This window comes from Rhipicephalus microplus, chromosome 4 (assembly GCF_043290135.1).
Source record: "Rhipicephalus microplus isolate Deutch F79 chromosome 4, USDA_Rmic, whole genome shotgun sequence".
Lineage (NCBI taxonomy): Eukaryota > Metazoa > Arthropoda > Arachnida > Ixodida > Ixodidae > Rhipicephalus > Rhipicephalus microplus.
The window spans coordinates 151,393,243-151,411,275 of record NC_134703.1 but is presented as its reverse complement, the minus strand read 5'-3'; the positions used below and the strand labels follow the sequence as shown (position 1 = coordinate 151,411,275).

General features: G+C 50.4%; 1 pseudogene; it reads right to left on the bottom strand.

The window, feature by feature from the left end:
- Nucleotides 1–10,027: 10,027 nt before the first annotated feature.
- Nucleotides 10,028–16,366, bottom strand: LOC119171610 (uncharacterized; annotated as a pseudogene).
- Nucleotides 16,367–18,033: the final 1,667 nt, after the last annotated feature.

Sequence of the window (18,033 nt, the reverse complement as noted above, 5' to 3'; positions counted from 1 at the left end):
CAAAGGAATGAAAACGTTGGAATAACGAAGGGTAACGTTGCTTGTTTGTTCATACAATTGGCAAGATGCGTGTTGCCCAATCTCTAATTCATTATCTTCATCCATGTATTCATGACGATAATAACTCAGAAAATATTTATATATGAGTTTTATTTAAAAGCTATGGACAGAACAGTGTACCATCTTTAATACTGTATTTACTGCCACAGTTCAACCTACACCTTCTGCATACGAGCTTGCCTTAGTTTAGGTAAGTGGGGTGTGTTTTTTTTATCAGCTAAATCTTGTATTAGTGAAACAGCGCGAAGGACCAGGAGAATAAAAGCGCACACACAACCATACTTTCATTGTCCTGGTCTTTCACGCTATTTCCCTAAGATATGTTAAGCCGACCCGACAAGCGAGCGCTTCAAGACCTTAAATGTAATTATTATATCACTATGTTCGAGCTTGTGAATATTTATTTCAAATAAAATGTGGAGTTTTGTAGCTGCTTCTAAAATACTAACTTTACAATGCTAGGGCTGCTTCAAAAAATGCTGCCTTACTATTAGGAAACTGTTCAAAAAGTATTCGATTCGGTTCTAAAATTAACTTTGCGGCCACCTCTAGTGCTCATCTGTTATAATGCCATCAAAATTTTGTCCGCTTATGTTTCAGCGCCGCGCGTACTGCTTCTCTCGACGTCGATAAAGGTGCGTGCATAATTCGCCACAGCATGATCTTGAAGACAGAGTTTGGCGCACCATTGACAGCACAGTGCACCATTGTTGCTAGTGCTAACATCCCTTAGACCTCACAGAACGTGAAAACTAACTAGCCAATATTAAGCCTCTTAGTCGGCACCCCGAGGATTTCGTCCTGTGGTGGGGAAACTGGCAACAATCATAACAGTACGTTATGTTGAGCTAGTTGGTACATATTAGGCTGAAATACGTGGTGCAAGGTTGACAAAGAGAAAAAAAACAGAGGAGACAGAAAGACCGCCAAAAACCTAGCACGGCAAGAAGCAGAAGCGATCAAGTGCACGTAATCCCGAGCCTGAGTAGAAGGTAAAACAGACTGGAAAGGGCCCCTTGTAGAAGAAATGAAGCTTCACAGTACGTTATGTTGGGCTAGTTGGTACATATTAGGCTGAAATACGTGTTGGCGCTCTTTCTGTCTCGTCTGTTTTTTTTTTTTGTCTTTGTCAACCTTGCGCCACGTATTTCAGCCTAATATGGCAACAATCATACCAACCCACACCGGATCGCTGTGTCCGACTTACCCTCGATTGTGGGTTTTGTGCCATTGTGTAGGAATCGTAATCATCAACATTGTTATTCAACGTCGCGATCACCAATAACATGTCCGCTCGACAAGTAAGACACGCGACAATGTTCTCAATGCTCGCCGTGTTGATTCTACTGACGTCGCTGTGTTCTGGGGACAATGATGACGAGGATGCCTCTTGCGAGTCAGAGCCTTGCGAGGAAGGTTGTGTCCGTGACGGTGCCGATGGCGGGAAATGCTACAACACCGCCTGCGTCTGCGTACTCGACAGACACCCCGAGGACGCCTTATTTCCTTACAAGGAGTTCATGCCCACAGACCAGGAACTGGGCGGTGAGCGCTGGGGTCAAAGACCCGAAGTGTAGGTGCCCGTAAAAAAATAGTGAAGACACTGCCAATGATATGGCCTTCCAACGTTGTACAGAGACACATGGCTCTTCGGCAAGTCTGCTAATTATTGTAGTTCATCGCATGTTCTCGCATGTTCTGTCATCTCGTTCTCTTTAGAGAAGAAAACGGGCAACTGACGAAATGATTTTTTTGCAAGTCATATCAACTGCATGTGCGGTAGCGGTACTATGAGATTTCATTAAATGCAAGCACGTTCAAAATTTCGCAAGGTTTCCTGCCGGGTAAATGGTAACCAAAGCGACTCAAGCAGTTTCTTGCCGTTAAAAGAGATTTTACATATTTCATTGCTAGAAGAACTTCATCGCGTTTCTTTACAATTCTACGGGTGAGTTAGCGTAGGGGCTTTATGTATTTAGTCTAATTTAGTAAATGACCTGCACGAATATTTCACAATGTCAAGGTACACTTAAAACAGATGTACACGAAATTATTAAAGAGGGGTGGAAGCTTCACAGGCATCTTTTATTGGACCACTGTGCATTCTTGCACATACAGGGTGCCCCAGCTATCTTTAGCGAGATTTTAAAAATATGCTGACACACGGAACGACTACGCGACCACAAGCATGTTGCTGACCATTGCCTAGGTTGAGCAAGACTTCTTTTAATGTTCTGAATGACTGTTTAATTAGGCCCCCTTAATTACTTCTTCGAAGGAACGAGGATGAGTAAAAAATTTTAATGAGAAAGTTGTAGGCTTGTTAGCACAACGTCGGATTAGACAGTTTCGAACTTTATACCTGTTATAAAGTTCTTGATGTACTCTCTTGTGTCGTGCACTTTTTTGTGCTTTTTGTGCTTTTGGTGCGTTGATCATGATAATCCAACTAGCCCAATTTGCTACTTTACTCCATACCTGTTAATTATTAGTGTTTTTCTGCTAACTACAAATGCCCGTGAAATAAAAAAAAAAGAACTGTGGACGATCTCCCAGAAGGGAACCCTCTTGGGATGCGAAGCAGCATGGCATGGCGTTGACCCGGTTGAAACGGGCGTCGACGTGGGTGCGGGATGAACGGTTTGAAGCGAAACTCCGAGTAGTAAACGTTTGTATCAAACGCAGACGCAGGAGAAGGGACGCGTTGAAGAAGCTTGCGCTTCGTTTTTTTGTCTCCTGTGCCGTCTGTATTCTCATACGCGATCGGTGTTTTCGACTCACACCTCGTCGGTGTCGCTGGTCTTCCACTGGCGACGCTTGCGCTCGGCTTCCCTGGCTCGCGCCTCGTCGGTGTTGACGTCACGATTCGCAAACGCGACTGGCTTTGCTAAGAGCACGTTAAAACTTGGCTTTGAAGAGAGCGAAACCGGCGAAACTCTCCGAAAACTGGCTTGTTTCGCCGCCCAAGCGGCCGGTAAACGACGCCGCGCGGCCGGCGTGCAAGAATCGCTCCAAGACCGATTTTCCCGCCATGCGAAACCGGATCCGGTTTCCATTTCACAGCCTTGGCTGCGCTAGATCTCACCACGTGTTACCTAGTAGCCGGCTGCAGATTCAACACGGCGGCACAGGCGTCGGCGGTGGCTCGCATCGGCTCAAATCGCCAACTACCCGTGCATCACAACGAAGCTTGATGGTGTTGGGACTCCGGGTCCAGCCGGTCTCGTTTTCGGTAGCTGGCCCCGTCGCAGGATCCATCGTCCGACAATTCAGCGAGAAGAAGCGCCCGAACGAACAACAGAGATTTATTTACATGTGGAGAAGTGATCAAGTGATCCAAAGAGAGAAGAGTGAGTGTGGTACAAAACGTCTTCGGCATTTTATAGCGCCGCGTTGTTGACACTGGGCGCCTTGTCCGAATCGTCAGCCAATACGGTGTCCCCGGCACCACGGCCACGAGGAAGGGGGAAACACCTCTCACAACACATGGAGTGGCACAACCTAACACGATGTCCATATATGGTCACGGCGCCCTAAAATGTTACCAAACATGGTCACGAACGCACCGCAGATTCCGGAGTTCTCCCGGCGAGAGGAGGAACCTGAATGGGGAGGTGGGGGTGGACGACCCCGTCGGTCAAGAACCGGTTCTCCCCCAAACTCTTATTGCTTGGTTCCCTAGGGCTGGTCGTAACAGTCTCTCGCGCGGGGGGGGGGGGGGTTGAAGATCTCGATGGGCTGAGGTTTGCAGCCACTGTCCGGAGAGATCAGCGCCGGCAGTCGGTTTGGTGACGACCATCTTTGATGAAGTAGAGGGCAACACCTGCTTCATTGTGGGCTCAACAGACATCACATACGCTTATGAAAACACAACTACTAAGCCGGTGAGCGCCGGGCAATTCCGCCAAACTCCACCAGGCAATTTTCCCCTTTAACTGATATTAAAGGAAACACACAATTTATTCAAAATGTTACTCACACTTTAAGGTGACACAAAACAACAACACTGGAAGCACACCGAACCCGAAACCCTGGATAGCCGTGTCTTCAACGTTTTCAAACAAGTACACCTAAAAGAGTAAAAAAAAAACAAACACTAGCTCTTGTCTAGGTCAGGAAAAAAAATGCCAGAGTTCTCGAGACATCCTCTCGCGTCAGGGGCATCGACTTAAGCCATCAGCGTTGCCATGGAGTACACCCTTTTTGTAGCGTATTTCAAACGTATATTGTTGCAAAACGAGGCTCCAACGCAGCAGGCGGTCGTTCTTAGAGGACATGGTCTGTAGCCAGGTGAGAGGACAGTGGTCCACTTCCACAATGAACTTGCTTCCGGCAATATAACAAGCCAGTTTCTGGACTGCCCAAACCAAGCACGCACATTCCTTTTCGCTAGCGCTGTAAACCTGCTCGCGAAGGGTGAGTTTCCGGCTAACATAGAGGACGGGATGCTCTTGATCCCCCTCATCCCTTTGACTAAGAACTGCCCCCATGCCTCTATCACTAGCGTCGCATTGGACTATGAAAGGCCTCGAGTAGTCCGGTGAACTAAGCAAAGGTTGGCTCGACAAGGGCGCTTTCAAAACGCGGAAAGCCTTTTCTTTCTCCTCATCCCAGTCGACCATTTGGGGCTCGGTCTTGCGCAACGCGTCAGTAAGAGTGCTGGCAATGTCGGAATATCTAGGGATGTACTTACGATAGTAACCAGCTATTCCAAGAAAAGCCCGAATATCGGTTTTCGTTCGGGGCTCGGGAAAGTCTCGGATAGCGGCCACTTTCATTTCAGAGGGACGGCGATGCCCTCGACCGATAACATGCCCGAGATAGAGTACCTCTGCTTGTGCTAGCTGACACTTGGGCGCCTTTACCGTTAAAACTGCTTCACGTAGGCGTGTCAGTACTGCTCTCAAATGCGCCAAGTGTTCTGGCCAGGACGAGGAAAACACGGCGACGTCGTCCAAGTAAGGCAATGCGAAGTCCTCTTGACCCCGCAAAACCTTATCCATTAAGTTTGAAAAACAGTAAGGCGCGTTCTTTAGGCCGAAACTCAACACTTTAGGGCGGAATGTCCCCAATGGTGAAATAAATGCAGCATACCGGCTCGCCCTCTCGGTGAGCGGCACCTGCCAGTAACCTCTCACTAGGTCTAGCGTTGAGATAAATTGCGCGCTGCTTACCCTCTCGACGCGTTCCTCAATGTGGGGAATTGGGTATGTCTGATCCTTGGTGATGAGGTTGAACTTACGATAGTCTACGCAAGGACGCGGATCTTTGCCGGGTACCTCCACCAGAATTAACGGGGAAGTGTAATCACTTTCACACGGCTCAATCACGCCCAATTCCAGCATCCTGTTAACCTCTGCTTTTATTAGCTCAAGCCGGCGAGGTGACACCCGATACGTCTTAGATCTTACCGGTTCCGACGAGGTAAGCTCTATGTCATGAGTGAGGACGGATGTCCGGCCTGGCTCGCTTACAAATCTGTCCTGAAACTCGGTCAAAAGACCACGCAATTCCTGCTTCTGCTTTGTTGTCAGTTGTGACTTTGATACTAAATTCTCAACTCTTTTCTCGATCGGGACTTCGTCCGATTCAGGAGCTAATTCAGGGATTTCTGCCGGAACCTCTTCCGGAACATTTAAAGTCATGTTCACGATGGCTTCCCTCTCTTTGTAGGGTTTGAGTAAGTTGCAATGATACACCTGGTGTGCCTTACGACTTCCTGGTCATTTTACCACATAGTTGGTGTCAGACAATTTTCGAGTAATTTCGGCCGGGCCGACCCATTGCACTTCAAGCTTATTCTTTTGGGAGGGCCTCAACAACATGACCCTGTCTCCTACAGCAAAGTGTCGTGCTTTAGCTGTCCGATCGTAGTAAAGCTTAGCCTTCTGCTGTGCTTTGGTCATCGCACTCTCGGTCAGTTCTTGGGCTTTTGTTAGACGATCCAATAAGGTGAGGACATATTCCACTACTACAGGATCATCACCCTGACCTTCCCACGACTCTCTCAGCATACGAAGAGGAGACCGCAGTCTGCGGCCGTAAACAAGTTCCGCTGGCGTAAACACTGTTGTCTCATGTGGTGCAGTTCTTAGTGCAAACATCGTTGCAGGTAAGCACATTTCCCAGTCAGTTTTTCGTTCAAAACATAAGGCTCTTAACACTCGCTTCATCACGGAGTGAAGCTTTTCTATAGAGTTCGACTGCGGATGGTAGACTGAACTATGCAATAATTTCACGCCACACCGCTCTAGAAAGGTTGTCGTTAAGGCACTCGTGAAAATGGTGCCCTGGTCTGATTGTATCTCGGCAGGAAAGCCTACCCGGGCAAACACGGACAGAAGTCCGTTCACTACTTCCACGGAACTTAGCTCTTTTAGCGGGACCGCCTCTGGAAATTTAGTAGCTGGGCAGATTAAGGTCAGGATGTGACGGTAGCCTGAAGTTGTCTTGGGCAAAGGACCTACTGTGTCAATTACCAACCGACGAAAGGGCTCCGTGATTACGGGTACCAGCTGCATTGGAAATTTCGCCTTATCTCCCGGCTTACCCACTCGCTGACACACATCGCAAGATTTTACAAACCTCTCTACATCTTTAAAGCATCCAGGCCAGTAGTATTCCTGTAAAAGACGATTTTTCGTCTTCTTTACGCCTAAGTGGCCTGACCATGATTCTCCATGCACCAAACTAAGCAAATCCTGACGATACGCCTGAGGTACGACTACCTGGTCAAACTCTACTCCTCGCCTATCTAGATATTTTCGATAGAGTATGCCGCTCCTCTCTTGGAATCTCACATTTCGTTTGGCGATTCCCTCTTTCGAACTGTCCTGGAATTGCTTAAGCGTCGGGTCCCCTTTTTGTTCGGTTATTAATGAAGCGGGGCTCACCTGCAGCAGCCGACTGAAATTATCCGAAGTTGGCATGACACACAACTCTTTTGTATTTTCTAGTACCTGGAATGTGTCACCCTCTGTGCTATCCTCTGTACTACAAGGAATCGGCTTGGGAGCAATGGCATTTTCTATTTGCTCGGTCAACGAGGCGTAATTGACCCCTTCCAATTCGGGAGAAGGTTCAACGTCGCCTTTAGGAATGGTTGCCTCCGCGACTACGGCTTCTGCAGCCTGTTCTCGCACAAGTCGATTTGTTACCGTGGTGTCCAACTCGCAACCAGGCCCGTTGTCAATTTGAGGCTTGTTTGCCTCAGTGAACGTTGCTCTCGCAGCCAGCGCACGTGCCTTCGATCTAGTCAGTGCCTGCACTATGCCTTCTGCCAACGTTAGACCTTTCTCCTTCAGCATTTGATCTGACTTATTTGAAAATAAGTAAGGATACTGAGGGGGTAGATATGGCGATACCGCGGCTTCCGTTTCCAACGTACCAAATGCGCCTTTAAGGACAACTTTAGCTACGGGAAGGCACTGACTGTTTGCTTCTACGGCTTGTCTAATCCAGGCACAGTCTCCTGAATACTGTCCGGACTGAACAAAGGACGGATGAACTACGTCCATAGTGGCTACGGAGTCTCTAAGAACACGACACTGCTTGCCGTTCACGGTAAGGTCGTACATATAGGGCTCTAACAACTTCATGTTCTCGTCGGCTTCATTTATAGATAAAAAGGCCACCTTTTTATTCGGGCAATGTTTCGCGAAGTGCCCTGTTTCGTGGCAATTGAAACAAGCCGCCGGTTTTTTTGCCTCAAATTTCCTTTTCCTTGCCTCTGCCGACGCCTCATGGTTAGATGCCTTGTTTTCCTCACCCTTTTGTGCGAGACTTGTCGGTTGTTTTCTAAACGGCGCCTTATTCGGTCGTAGGAATTTTTCCCTTTTTGGCTCGCTGCTTGCCCCGAGGGCGCGGCGCGTAACGAATTCTTCAGCGAGCTCTGCGGCTTTTGTTACGGTGTTCACGTCTGGTCTATACTGCACCCAGAACCTCACTTTTTCTGGTAACCTTTGATAGAATTGTTCCAGACCGATACACTCGAGCACCTTGTCATGATTCCTATACGCCTTTGCCTCTTTCAGCCACTCCCCCATGTTGGCCATTAACTTGTAAGCAAACTCCGGGTATGAATCATTGCTCTCTTTTACGGCGTTGCGAAATTTTTGTGCTTAAACCTTCCACTGACAACCTGTATTTCTTGAGAAGGCTCGACTTTACCTCACTGTACTCGTCAGCCTCCTCTTTCGTGAGGCGCGCGATTACTTCTGAGGCCTCCCCCGGAAGTAGGGACAACAAGCGTTGAGACCATGTATCCTGGCTGAAACCTTGCCTTTCACAAGTTCTCTCAAAGTTGACGAGGAACAGCCCAATGTCCTCCCCTAGCTTGTACGATCTCATTAGGTCCGTCATTTTGAACCTGACCCGCTCTGCTGTACCGGATGCCTCGCTGCCTCCTGCTCTACTATTATGGCTAATCTCTAGCTCGAGGCGCTTCATTTCAAGCTCGTGCTTTCGCATCTTATCTGCCTCCGCTTCTGCCGCTTTCCTTTCGGCCTCCGCCGCCTTTCTTTCGGCCTCTGCCGCTTGCCTCTCCTGACTCTCCTCGACACATTCTGAAAGCTCGTCATCCTCCGCCCCCAATGCGAAAATCGCCTCTATCAGCTCTGGCTTTCTTTGAGAGTCCAACACCTCCAGATTCAACTCCCTTGCAAGTAGCAACAACATGGACTTTCGCAGGGATTTCAGATTCATGGCTGCCTCCAGTACCGCTGTCTCTGTTCCACAAAGATTCCTGTCCTGCGACTAATTAACCTTGACGGCAACGACATCTCTAGGTTCCTGCCTTGCCTCAAGTTTTCCGTTAACTTAGTCTACAAATAAAGCTTCAAGAAGCTCTTATACGGAATCCTGCCCTGCCACTGTTAACCTTGACGCCACTGACAGAAAGAGCTTAACCAAGCTATCACGCAATTTCTGCCTGACGCAAGTTACCTGTTAACCCAATGACCAAGACAGCCCCTCTCTACCAGCTTTTACTTAACACATAGAGTAAATGCCTGGTAAAATTTAACAGAGAAAGCCGGCACTCACCCAGTTCGCAGTCATGCCTCCGGCGTCGTGCCTCTCAGAAGTGCCGTTCGATTCCCTTTGGAAGTCGATGAGCTCGTGTCATCCTTCTCCTGTCGTCCCGTTGTTGAACTTCGGGCTCACTCCGTCCAGTGGTCGCTTTCGGGGTTATCGGCATCCCACCGCTGCCATCCAGTTGTTGGGACTCCGGGTCCTGCCGGTCTCGTTTTCGGTAGCTGGCCCCGTCGCAGGATCCATCGTCCGACAATTCAGCGAGAAGAAGCGCCCGAACGAACAACAGAGATTTATTTACATGTGGAGAAGTGATCAAGTGATCCAAAGAGAGAAGAGTGAGTGTGGTACAAAACGTCTTCGGCATTTTATAGCGCCGCGTTGTTGACACTGGGCGCCTTGTCCGCATCGTCAGCCAATACGGTGTCCCCGGCACCACGGCCACGAGGAAGGGGGAAACACCTCTCACAACACATGGAGTGGCACAACCTAACACGATGTCCATATATGGTCACGGCGCCCTAAAATGTTACCAAACATGGTCACGAACGCACCGCAGATTCCGGAGTTCTCCCGGCGAGAGGAGGAACCTGAATGGGGAGGTGGGGGTGGACGACCCCGTCGGTCAAGAACCGGTTCTCCCCCAAACTCTTATTGCTTGGTTCCCTAGGGCCGGTCGTAACAATGGCCACAACGAGGACGCGCTCATTGAGAGAGCATGATTTGGGTTATGATCGCCGAGAACCCTGGAAGTAGACGGTGCATCGGCAGCGAGTTGGCATGCCCCAATGTGTCTCGATTTTGTGAGAGAGGAAGAAAAATTTTTTTATTATTTATATATATACAGTCAGTATTTATATAAATATATATATACAGCCAGTAGGAGTGAGATGACCCGGTTCGGGCCATCCCTCACACGCACTAGGTGGGCTCCTCGTTACAGGAGTCCATTGGCAGCCAACGCGACTCGAGCTCGGTTGACCAGGGCCTTGTGGCTCGCCACATCGGAACAGCTGAGCAGGATAGCCTCCCAGTCCTCCCGGGTGGGGTTTGGTTTTGGGGTGTGGAGTTTACTGGCATGCCCACACCATGTGGAAGATGTCAGAAGACTTCTCCTCACAGTGCGGACATTTTCCTGTACACGCAGGATCAAGATATTTGAAAACTGCCGGGCACAGCAGTGTTTTGGTGTAAAGGTGGATGAGTAAGCGTTTCTCTGCCTTTGTAAGGCCCTTACAGGATTTATGATAATTCGCGTGACTGAATCGATAGAATTCAGTAATTTCAGAATTCAGTAAGGTTCAGTATCCATCCCTGAAAGGTCTGAAGGCGTTACCCGGAGAGTGAGCGCGCAGGCAGTGGCGTATGCCGTTTCATTGCCTTCGAGGCCAGTGTGAGCTGGAGCCAATATGATGCTACGGGACGCGGGGGCCCCGACGTAATTGCTACTTGTAAGATGCTGTACGCCAGGTATGGGACGTACCCACGTTGAATATTTCTCCAGGCCCCTCTAGAGTCCGTAATGATGACGCACGAGCCCTGGTCTGCGGCAGCTAGCGCGATGGCGACTTCCTGATTGATTTGTGGGGTTTAACGTCCCAAAAGCACTATTTGATTATGAGACGCCGTAGTGGAGGGCTCCGGAAATTTTGACCACCTGGGGTTCTTTAACGTGCACCCAAATCTGAGTACACGGGCCTACAACATTTCCGCCTCCATCGGAAATGCAGCCGCCACAGCCGGGATTTGATCCCGCGACCTGCGGGTCAGCAGCCGAGTACCTTAGCCACTAGACCACCGTGGCGGGGCAAGATGGCGACTTCCTCCGCACTTGTTATGTCCTGTGCTCTGAATGTGAGACCATTCACCACGATGTTTTGGTGGACGACTGCAGGCGTGTACCACCCCCCATGGTGAGGGCCGGAGGCGTCCGCGTAAAATATGCCGCGTTTGTTTCCACAGTGGCAGGCTAGTGCCTCCGCCCGCGCAAGGTGCCTAACATTGTGGTCGTCACGTGTCAAGTTGGCCGGAAGAGGGCGCACATGCAGGGCGTATCTCCAGACTTCTGGGATGCATACGCGCTCTTCCGTCTCTTTTGGGTGGTGGATGTGTAGTCGGGCTAATAGGTGGCGACCCCACGGAGTGTTCGAAAGTCTTGTGTATTGGTTAATCAAGTGTGCCTCCCGGAGCTCTGCGAAAGTGTTTACCATCACCAGGCCCATAAGGCGCTGGTTGGACGTGGTTATTTGGGAATCGAGGGCACGCTTGTACATCTTTCTGAGAATCACCTCAAGGGCGTTCTCGTCAAACTTGCGCAGGTGGAGGTAAAAAGCCGAGTAGAGGACTCGACTGGTTATAAATGCATGCGTGAGCCGCAAAGCGTCTTTGCAACGTAACCCCCTGCGCTTTTTGAAAACCGGGCGGACCATATGGCCCACCTGGTCCCCCATCTTACGCAGTTTTCTCAATGTTGTATCGACTCGGTGATGTCTATGAATAAACACACCCAGTACTTTGATCTCATCGTGTTCTGGGATTGGTACGCTTCGTAAGGACAGTTCAATTTGGTAGTGCACTTTGCCGAGGGGTGTATGTGCACAAATTCCGATTAGATCGGGGAGCACTGGAGGCGGCAGTGGCGGGCGTAGGCGTCCACGATCTCCGCCGCTTGCAGCAGGTTGGCTTCTATGTCTCATACCGAGCCGTGTTTAGCCCATATGGTAATATCGCCAGTATACAGCGCGTACTGTATGCCTTCAACATTATCCAGCTGAGCCGGGAGTTTCATCATAGCCAGATTAAACAATAGGGATGAGAGGGCCGCACCCTGTGGGGTGCCTCTCGTACCTAATTGGTAAGTGCCGTGTTCTTCGTCTTGTATTCGGATGTATGACTGTCGACCAGAGAGGAATTGTCGAATGTATTGAAACATGTTGTGTCCACAGTTGGTTTGGGAAAGGTGCTTCAGTATTATGTCATGTGTAACGTGGTCAAAAGCCCCCTTTAAATCAAGGGCGAGTACTGCCTTGTCATTAAGAGGGTATTCGATAGGATTTAGAACTTCACGGTCTAATTTAAACAGGACATATTGTGCGAACCAGTGCGGGCGTAACCCGAAAATTCTGTCTGCAAATATGTGTTGGTTTTCCGAAAACTCAGACAAGCGATCTCGCACCATAGTCTCCATAATCTTTCCCGCACAAAACGTGAGAGAGATTGGGCGAAGGTTATCCATGTTTATGGCTTTGCCGGCTTTCAGAATGAAAGTGACCAGGGCAGTTTTTCATTAGATTGGAAGGGGTGTACGTCCCACCAAGTCATATTGAGTTTTCGTACCCGAGGAGCGCATCGTAGGCCGGGTCGGGAAGGTTGGCAAGTAATTTCACTGTTACTTTATTTCTCCCCGGCGCCGTTCCTCGCTTCATTTTAGTCAAGGCCGCCTTCAGGTAATGGAGCTGGAACGGTTGATCCAGCTCCACGTTCTCGGAACCTGCATACGTGCATACAAGTACGCTGACTCTTGGGTGTCATGTCGGACACATATGTATTGATCGCGTAGCTTGCATGCTAATTTTGAGGTATTTCCGTAGAAGACATGGATTGCCCGTTAGAGATGTTTTTGTGTATCGGCTCCGGTTTAGGTCGGATCAATCAAGGCACGAAAGAGACGCCAAGTGTTCCGGCTGGGCATTTGTCTAGCAGCCGTGTTTCATCGGTCTACCGAATTCGAGGCGGCGAGCTGGGCGCATACTCTGCCTCTCGTTGGGTGAGCTCGGCAATGCTAGTTTTGAGCTTCCGATTGTGTTTTTGGCGGCACCATCTGTGGACGAGGCTTTGCCGCGCCTCCCAGAGGTGAAGGAGATGATTTTCCACCTCCGGCGTAGCCTCCGAGAGTTGAACTTGAGTTTCCATCGAACGAAGGTATGTGGTCAATTCTTGTCACCATGCGTGGTATACTGTTTCACGAATAGGGGCTATATTAGTGTAGGTCTTCCGAAACTTTGTCCAGTCGGGTATGCGGGCTTGGGTATAGGGTCTTCCCATTGGTTTGGTTGTGACGGCGGTGTTGAGTAGGCAGTGGTCACTGCCGAGGGTTTCCTCTGTGTTGGCCCAGTCTGCATGTGTAATGTTTTTGGTGAAGGTGAAGTCCGGACACGTCTCCCGAGTCACGGAGTTACCTACCCACGTTGGATGTGCAGGGTCTTAAGTATGTGGAGTGGCGCATCTTGTTTCTTGAGCGGAAGAAGTTTCACCATCACGTAGGAATACACAGTTTGAAGTTCCAATTTGACAAGGTTAGCTGTATAATGTTTATGCGCACCGACGCAGGAAGAAAGCTCCTGCTGGGAAGTGATGTAATTTGTAAGGGTGGCGCCACTCCCTGGCTTCTGGAGGGCAACCCCCGCCGGAACTGAGTCCAGAATTCATGAGAAAAGTCGAAGATGCACCCGCTTCATGCGGGACCGAAAGCCTCGACAATTCCACTGAACAGTGTTAATGGGGACAGCCGAATTGGTTTTCGGGAAGCGTCTGACATTAGGGCTGCTCGCCATGGTGAATTAGACTGAGGTGAGATTGTTGTGGCGCTGCTCCGGAGCCAGTATTCGTAGTGAAAGAGGGGTCCTTAACACGTCTAGAAGTTTCAACGGAGCGGCCATATACGTCCTTGTAGGGACCGTCAGTCTGGCGCTAGGGGCGCGAGGAAGGCGAAATTTGCTGGCCTATCATCGCGGGGATTGTCTCCTGCAATTTGGACATGGCGGTGACCCTTACTGATATTTGGTTTTCCATGGTTGCAAATCGGGCGTCTATGGCTCGGATACGGACCTCGAAACGCACCTCGAATGCGGCGTTCACGCTCGCTGCCACCTCTGGGGCCACAAGCTCACTTTTCATTACCTCAGCCGCAGAGCAGGAGGGGGGAGAAGGAAAATGGTTGATTTTGGATGCTAACTGCATAATTTTTTTAGTAGCATGTCGTTTTGGGTCCTGAGTGCTACTATACCATTTTGTTCCGCACTCCGCGCCAATGGGAGGGGAGTGGGAAGGGGGTAGAGAGGCAGCCCCACCCGGACTGCTCACCTGTTGCGCATTTTTAACGGCGTACGTTGACCCAGGCACCAGTCTTGCCGTGCGCCTCTGTCGCTCGTTTCTCAGGGTCGCCGTGTGGTTGAGACTCCGTCGACGGACGCATTCCAGTACCCCCAGAAGGTGGCACTGGCTTGTCCGTTTTCGAGATGTCCCGGCGAGGCTGGTCGATGGGTAACCCATGATGGCGGCTTGTCTTCTTAGGTGCCGGTTTCTTTTTGCTGCCTTTTGGGAAGGTCATCTTCGGTGTTCAGAGTTTCGCCACACATTCGCGAGAGTTAGTGGCATGGGCGCCACCACACACGGAACACCGGGGAACACAGACGTGAGGGGCCTGCACTCCCTCCACTAGCGAAGCGTTGACACCGCAGAGTCCACATGTGTTCGGCTGCAGATTTGGGCATGCATCCGTGCGATGCCCGACGACTCCACACTGGCTGCAGGCCGGGATAATTTTGTAGTAGTTTTCCACGGAGATGGCCATAATGTCATAGTGCACGTAACGAGGCTTCACCTTTCCCGCGAAGGTGATACGTGCCTTGTTGGATGTTCCGAATTTTCGGATTTCCACGATGGTGCCGACGCGCCAGCAGACTCGGTGTTGAAGAGTTTCCGTGGTGTCCGTGTTAAGGACCACGATCACTCCATGACAGACGTTGCCGCCGTCTTGTCTTAGGTAACCATGGAGCAGGAGTGACCCTTTCTCCCAAAAAAATGGCAGCATATCCACGGAGTGTATGATGGACAGTGGGGCGAAGCATTCGTCCGTCCATGCGTCCGTCTGTGTGACCGTCCATGCGTCTGTTCGTGCGCGCGTCCCTGCGTTCGCTCATGCATCCGCCCCTGCGTCCGTTCATGCGTCCATCCATGCATCTGTCTGTGTGTCCGTTCGTCCATCTATTCAACACTCCAAGTCCCACCATCTCGCATCTTTTTATCATATATTCCCCATATAGAAGCACCGCCATTCAGTGGATATTCCAAGGACTAAATGAGAGGTGGCACACGCACACTTTCTTACGGCTTGTGCTTCGGGTCTACTTCCCACCTTCAACCACCTTGAGTTCATGGTATATACTAGTTCACTGTATTCATGGCACTGCGACCCAATGCTCGCTAAACCTTTCTAAAACCAAGGAGGTTACACCCAGCGAGTATAACGTAGCAACCTTTTCCTATCAGATAGTGCTCAATGTACATGCCAGTGGCTGCTAATGTGAAATGAGAGACAGGAGGATTCAGCTTTTAATTTCTTACGGCTTGCGCTTCGTATCTGCTTCCCCCCTTTAACCACCTCGAATTCATTCATGGTATATACTAGTTCATTGTATTCATGGCCCTGCGGCTCAACGCTCGCTAAACCTTTCTAAAACTAAGGAGGTTACTCCCCGCGAATATAATGTAGCAACCCTTTCTTGTCCGATAGTGCTCAATGTACATGCCGATGGCTGCTAATGGGGATCGCAGCGTGCGCGTTGACTAAAAGCCGAATGCTCCTGTCTCTCATTCCCTATTAGCAGCCATTGGCATGTACATTGAGCACTATTTTTTATTGTTAAACAACGCACAGAAGAAATCTTTCGCCGGCACCACCTTGGAGGTCAAATGTTATACCTATTTCGGGTATGTGCCACTGGTGGTTACGTACTACGAGGGACGCCCAAGCCACTCCATAAGGAGCTTCGCCCCTAAAATTCCCTATGAGCAGTTCCGCCGCCTCGATGTCCGGGTTATGCACGACAATGGTGTTTTGGTCTCGTGATGGCAGCACGGAGATTCCGCGGAACCGCTGCGGCCCGAGGTACGCCGACATGGCGGTGCCGTAGCTGGTTTCCGTGAACGCGTCGAGAAGAGAAACGCGTTCTCTGGGTTCGATTACTATAACGTAGTTTTCGGGAGCAGATTTCAGCATTGGATGCGGCTTCTACTTCGTGGATGTCTTGCCCTTGCGTCCCGTGGCACACGTCGCGGGAGCGTCCGTGTTGTAAACCGACGAGCCGGTGGCCGGAGCGGCATCGGACGCCGTCGTCTTGACTTTGTTCTGGGAGCGGCGTTCCGCCGCTTGAATCAAGGCTTGGCTCCGAATTTTCGGAGAAATCGTCGAGCTTGGTTTACTGTTGGGGGGGACTGAGGTCCACGCCATCACCTTGGGGTCATATCCGCGTGGTTGAAGCGCGGAATCAGACATGTTTCAGCCGAAGGGCATATTCCAGCGGACCGAGCACCGGCGTCGCTGACCACGGCGCCTCCGTAGCCGGTAGACAAACAGCAGCAAACTTGGAAGGAAATTGCCCACCTGGACGAAGTGGGTATCCAGTTGTGCCACCTGGTGTTCAGGATCACACGATGCCGGTTTTGTCTGGGTATGACGATCAGGGCCGCTGCCCCCGCCGAGAATTGGCGGAGCTGATACACTGCATGTTCGCTCACGTCGCGTGCTTGCAGCGCCCTCCTCGCTTTTGTGTATAGCTGGTTGAAACCACGCTGCCGCTGCCGGTGCGGTCGCTCGTGTCGTTTCTACGGGCGTATCTCCCGAAACAACGTTTGCAAAGGTGCGAGCTGTTTCTTTTCACTACATTGTGTCAATAACTAGAATACAAATTTTAGTTCTCAGAAAGCAGGCAAAATCAAATTATTTGTCAAAGCGTTCGCGGGATGGGGCAGCACGAATGTGAACAACATCGACGTGCGCGGTCGTGGTTTTCCGGCCGCCCTGGAGTTTTCGTTTTCTCTTCACTTTCAAAGTGTGAACACGGCGTAACCCTCGCAACGCCAGCGACAGCCGGAAAAGGTACGCGCACACTAGCGAGAAGCATTGCCGTGACGGCGTCCCGCCCGTCGGCAAGCAGCCGCGCGCTGTCCACGTTGTTGGCGCCGCGAGATACTGGACGCTCGCGCAGTGCGCGCACCCGGTTGCTCGCGGCTTCTTATGGCCGCCAGATGGAGAGCTGGCGCAGATCAACGTTGGCGCAGGTGAGATGATGCCCACGTGAGAAGTGGGCTCGAGCGTGGCGAGCGGTGGAGAGGGTGAAGTGAGAGTGAGCAGACACGCATTGAGTGTGCGGCAGGCGAGGGAGAGAGACGTCACCAGGCACTGCTATGAGGGCGTGACCTACTTGGCACCGCTTTGACACCTGCGGCGAGAGGGGTGTGGTGCGGACGGAGGGACAGCGTTACACAGGCTAGTCAAAGAGCTGTTTCGCAACAAAAACTACTCGACGAATCCACCGGCGCACCTACGTGCGCCATAATTCCGGTGCTCCGCAATGTTATGCGTACGCACGATACCCTTTCCTCACCCCGGTTCACGAAAGCGACAAGCAGTCACGGCGGTTATCGCTTTTGTGGCCGGTAGGAAAACGCGTTCATCGCAAAGCCACAACCACCATCGCAGCCCTGCCGAGACAGCACAAGCGGGCAAATTATATGGTCGTTAGTACGCAGAAAGTTAAAGAGCACTAGAATCACCGTGCACACTGGCGCGCGAGTGGGCTTGTCGTGTTGTATTTTTGCATATGGTGGGAATTCGTAGTTAGCAGAAAAATACTAAAATTTAACAGATATAAAGCTAGAAATTGTGTAATCTGACGTTTTCCAACGCAATAACAACTTTCTTATAGAAATTTTGGGCCCACATTTGTTGCTTAAAAACGTAGTAAAAGTGGCCTAATGAAGCAGTTAATGAGAACACAAATAATAGTCCAACTCATCCCATGGCAACAGTCAGCAAATGCATTTGACCACGTCGTCACAGCGTGTGACGGAATATTTTTTTAACTTGGGACAAAAATAGCTGGGGCATCCTGTACACATTCAGTACCCAAAATGTCTAAAATTTTATATAACTCGCCCAGA